This window comes from Poecilia reticulata, chromosome 11 (genome assembly GCF_904066995.2).
Source record: "Poecilia reticulata chromosome 11, P_reticulata-male-v2, whole genome shotgun sequence".
Classification (NCBI taxonomy): domain Eukaryota; kingdom Metazoa; phylum Chordata; class Actinopteri; order Cyprinodontiformes; family Poeciliidae; genus Poecilia; species Poecilia reticulata.
Genome location: NC_088840.1, coordinates 29,068,358 through 29,073,351, shown reverse-complemented (window position 1 = coordinate 29,073,351; position 4,994 = coordinate 29,068,358). Strand labels below are relative to the sequence as shown.

The 4,994-nt window shown below is 53.1% G+C and overlaps 1 long non-coding RNA gene across 2 annotated transcripts in view; it reads left to right on the top strand.

Moving 5' to 3' along the window:
- The first annotated feature begins 1,984 nt into the window (after window positions 1-1,984).
- LOC145553875 (uncharacterized) overlaps window positions 1,985-4,994 on the top strand; it is a 5,477-nt gene continuing 2,467 nt past the window's right edge. Inside the window, exon 1 of one of the 2 annotated variants that reach the window (XR_014089919.1) lies at window positions 1,985-2,339. This is a non-coding gene — a long non-coding RNA (uncharacterized LOC145553875). The remainder of the gene's footprint in view (window positions 2,340-4,994) is intronic. The other variant, XR_014089918.1, reaches the window with a different exon arrangement.

Sequence of the window (4,994 nt, the reverse complement as noted above, 5' to 3'; positions counted from 1 at the left end):
GAAACTTGGACGTTTTAATTACATTAAACTTGAAATTCACTCATATAAACTCGTCTGAAAAGGTTTGTTTTGTTTTAAAATGTATTTTAATGCTTCGTTTGTCTTTCAACCCCGTTTTAATTTCCCCGTGTGGTAATTTCTGTGCTCAGTTGCAGTAAAATGTTTAGTGAAAGATGATCTGTGAATAAAACTGACTTGAAGACAAACGCAGTGGTGAGTTCGGCTCAGACAGGAGTGTGTGTGTTGGAGATCCTGACTCAGACAGGAGTGTGTGTGTTGGAGATCCTGACTCAGACAGGAGTGTGTGTGTTGGAGATCCTGGCTCAGACAGGAGTGTGTGTGTTGGAGATCCTGACTCAGACAGGAGTGTGTGTGTTGGAGATCCTGGCTCAGACAGGAGTGTGTGTGTTGGAGATCCTGACTCAGACAGGAGTGTGTGTGTTGGAGATCCTGACTCAGACAGGAGTGTGTGTGTTGGAGATCCTGACGGTCAGAGATGGAAAACCTCCGGCGCGTTTCATCAGCCAGCAGCAGGCGGACAGAGTTTCCCCCGAACGTTTCCCGGACCGGTTTGGCCCTGCAGCTCATCCAGAACCTGCTGCAGCAGCCCTGGATCTGCTGCGGCAGCCCTGGATCTGCTGCGGCAGCGCTGGATCTGCTGCGGCAGCCCTGGATCTGCTGCGGCAGCGCTGGATCTGCTGCGGCAGCCCTGGATCTGCTGCGGCAGCCCTGGATCTGCTGCGGCAGCCCTGGATCTGCTGCGGCAGCGCTGGATCTGCTGCGGCAGCCCTGGATCTGCTGCGGCAGCCCTGGATCTGCTGCGGCAGCGCTGGATCTGCTGCGGCAGCCCTGGATCTGCTGCGGCAGCGCTGGATCTGCTGCGGCAGCCCTGGATCTGCTGCGGCAGCGCTGGATCTGCTGCGGCAGCCCTGGATCTGCTGCAGCAGCCCTGGATCTGCTGCGGCAGCCCTGGATCTGCTGCGGCAGCCCTGGATCTGCTGCGGCAGCCCTGGATCTGCTGCGGCAGCGCTGGATCTGCTGCGGCAGCCCTGGATCTGCTGCGGCAGCGCTGGATCTGCTGCGGCAGCGCTGGATCTGCTGCGGCAGCGCTGGATCTGCTGCGGCAGCCCTGGATCTGCTGCGGCAGCCCTGGATCTGCTGCGGCAGCCCTGGATCTGCTGCGGCAGCGCTGGATCTGCTGCGGCAGCCCTGGATCTGCTGCGGCAGCCCTGGATCTGCTGCGGCAGCGCTGGATCTGCTGCGGCAGCCCTGGATCTGCTGCGGCAGCGCTGGATCTGCTGCGGCAGCCCTGGATCTGCTGCGGCAGCGCTGGATCTGCTGCGGCAGCCCTGGATCTGCTGCGGCAGCCCTGGATCTGCTGCGGCAGCCCTGGATCTGCTGCGGCAGCCCTGGATCTGCTGCGGCAGCGCTGGATCTGCTGCGGCAGCCCTGGATCTGCTGCGGCAGCCCTGGATCTGCTGCGGCAGCCCTGGATCTGCTGCGGCAGCCCTGGATCTGCTGCGGCAGCGCTGGATCTGCTGCGGCAGCCCTGGATCTGCTGCGGCAGCCCTGGATCTGCTGCGGCAGCGCTGGATCTGCTGCGGCAGCCCTGGATCTGCTGCGGCAGCCCTGGATCTGCTGCGGCAGCGCTGGATCTGCTGCGGCAGCCCTGGATCTGCTGCGGCAGCCCTGGATCTGCTGCGGCAGCCCTGGATCTGCTGCGGCAGCCCTGGATCTGCTGCGGCAGCCCTGGATCTGCTGCGGCAGCCCTGGATCTGCTGCGGCAGCCCTGGATCTGCTGCGGCAGCGCTGGATCTGCTGCGGCAGCGCTGGATCTGCTGCGGCAACCCTGGATCTGCTGCGGCAGCGCTGGATCTGCTGCGGCAGCGCTGGATCTGCTGCTGCAACCCTGGATCTGCTGCGGCAGCGCTGGATCTGCTGCGGCAGCCCTGGATCTGCTGCGGCAGCCCTGGATCTGCTGCGGCAGCCCTGGATCTGCTGCAGCTTCTCTCTGCTGCTCGGCTGAAAGCCGATTCGCCTGCATACCTGAATAATGATGTTTATATGGTCAGCGAGGCTGTGACCTCTCCATGACCCCAGCTGAGTCTAAACATAACTCACAGCGGCGCCTGAGGAGGAACGTCGTCACGCTCACGACTTTATTTCACGCTTTAAAGTCGTTCATTGTGTTTTCAATGTCGTACGTTTCCCAAAACGTTCAAACGTCCAGATCAGTCTGGAAGGTTCTGGATCAGTTTGTTCTCCGAGATCAAATGTCTGGATCTACGGAAGCCCTGAAAGGTCAAGAAAAACAAATATCACTGGAGAACCATGTTGTGGTGAGTCCGACCAAATTTTCTGTTTCTTTTGTGTCAAATTAAAGTAAAAAGAAAATATTTCCTGAAAGAAGGACATGGAAAATGTGATCAGTTGATAGATTATAAAATATATTTTATAAATACATAACGAGGTTTATTTCATTTTTACAACAAACAACCAAAAGAGCAGAAAATAAAAATGTTTTTTCTCGCTTAAGGTCTGATATTTAGTTTGGAGCTAATTATTTAGCTTGCTAACTAAATATTTAGCTTGTTAATTTTATATAGTAATAGTATAATTTATGACTAAGCTGGTTTGTAATGAAATGTTTTGCTTGCTAACTAAATGTGTTGAATTTTGACGGCGCTCATAGAAAGATGGCCGCCAGAATAACTGATTCTGCTTCGTCTCTGCAGTAAAGTGGGATTTCCGCTGTGATTTAAAGAGACGGCGCGGCGGACGCTTTCTGTGACCCCCTGCTGGGTTCAGCTTCACCTGCTCAGCGTTTGTGTCAGGGATGTAAAGCGAGGAAAGGTGACCAGTGTCAGGGAGGTGACCCCTGACCTCTGGGCGGGTGGCTGCAGCGCCGCATGAGCGTTTGTTTCTTTGTGATGAGCTGAGGAGCATTTAAAGTGTAACGGATCCATCAAACGGCAGGAACGCAGTAATCTCTGGACCTTTGGCTCACGACTCACTGCTCGCCTGAAATCAGCTTTTTATGGCCCAGATTGAGCGTGTGTGTGTATGTGTGAGTGTGTGTGTGTGTGTGTGTGTGTGTGTGTGTGTGTGTGTGTCTGTGTGTGTGTGTGTTCATGTGTAACTATCCAACAGGGGACATGCGTGTCATTTTACACTGACCAACAGGGGACTCACCGTTGAAGAGGGGACATTTTGTAGGTCCCCTCTTGGAAATGACCCTGTTTTAGGGTCAGGGGTTGCAGTTAGGACTAAGGTGTGAATTGACTTTTGGTTAGGGTTAGGAAAAGGGTTAGGTATGTGATGGTTAGGGTTAGGAAAAGGGTTAGGGTTAGGCTGTAGAAATGAATGGAAGTCAATGGAATGTCCCCTGTTGGATAGTAGCGTACGACTGTGTGTGTGTGTGTGTGTGCGTGAGTGTGTGTGTGTCTGTGAGTGTGTGAGTGTGTGTGAGTGTGTGTGAGTGAGTGCGTGTGTGTGTGTGTGTGTCTGCGTGTGTCTGTGAGTGTGTGTGTGTGAGTGTGTGTGTGTGTGTGTGTGTGTGTGTGTGTGTGTGTGTGTGTGTGTGTGTGTGTGTGTGTGTGTGTGTGTGTGTGTGTGTGTGTGTGTGTGTGTGTGTGTCTGCGTGTGTCTGTGAGTGTGTGTGAGTGAGTGAGTGTGTGTGTGTGTGTGTGTGTGTGTGTGTGTGTGTGTGTGTGTGTGTGTGTGTGTGTGCTGGCTGTTCAGCGTCTCTCTCTGGTCTGAAGTCATGCGGTGCTGCAGCAGGAAGTGAGCTCCTCAGGTCAGCCGGACTCTGAACTCATGAAGAAGAACCTGGAGGATCCACTCAGGAGGTTTTATAGGTAGATAAGAAAGACGCAGCGCCTTGAAAGCTGAGGTTACCTGGAGCTTATATTGTGTGTAAATCCATCATCGAACCCAAACGCTCGTTAATCCAGAATGTTTGGTAACATCCAGCATAATCCGGACAGAACGATGACGTAGCGTTAATCTGGGAACGTCCGCCTAGCAAGAGACGAATGTTTCATTTCTGAAACCGGATCTGATCCGTTCCTGCAGTCCGGTCCAGAGTCGTGGATGGGTTGGAGTCTGAGGTCAAAGGTCATCACCTATTTATTTCTGAAGCACTTAATTCAAAGCTGTAGTTTGATTAAAGATAACTATTTAACTTTAAGCAAACTACATAGCTAAGTAGTTAGCATAACTATAGCTTTAAGCTAAGTAGCTTGAAGTAGCTAGCTTTAAGCTAACTATTTAGCTATGAGCTAAATAGCAAATTCTTTTGCCAATGACCGGAAGTGGACTACCAAAATAAAAGCTGGGTCTTCTGAACCTCTTTATAAATTCCTGTTTTTATCGTTTCTTTTCTTCTTGTGCAACATTTCAGTCTGAAAAAAGGTCGAGCCTTTTTAAGGCAACAGCAACAGTAGCTGACCCAGCTTTTATTTTGACAGTCCATAGGGAATTACATATTAGCTGAATATTTAGCTCAGAGGGGGGTCGTCCTGCCTCAAGTGGAGGAGTTTAAGTATCTGGGGATCTTGTTCACGAATGAGGGAAGAAGGGAGATCGACAGGCGGATTGGGGCAGCGTCTGCCGTGAAGCGGGCGCTGTACCGGTCCGTCGTGGTGAAGAGAGAGCTGAGCCAAAAAGCGAAGCTCTCGATTTACCGGTCGATCTACGTTCCCACCCTCATCTATGGTCATGAGCTTTGGGTCATGACCGAAAGAACGAGATCACGGATACAAGCGGCCGAAATGGGTTTCCTCCTCCGCAGGGTGGCTGGGCTCTCCCTTAGAGAGAGAAGCTCGGTCATCCAGGAGGGACTCAGAGTAGAGCCGCTGCTCCTCCACGTCGAGAGGAGCCAGTTGAGGCTCGGGCATCTGGTCAGGATGCCTCCTGGACGCCTCCCTGGTGAGGAGTTCAGGTCCCACCGGGAGGAGGGGAGACCCAGGACACGCTGGAGGGACGATGTCTCT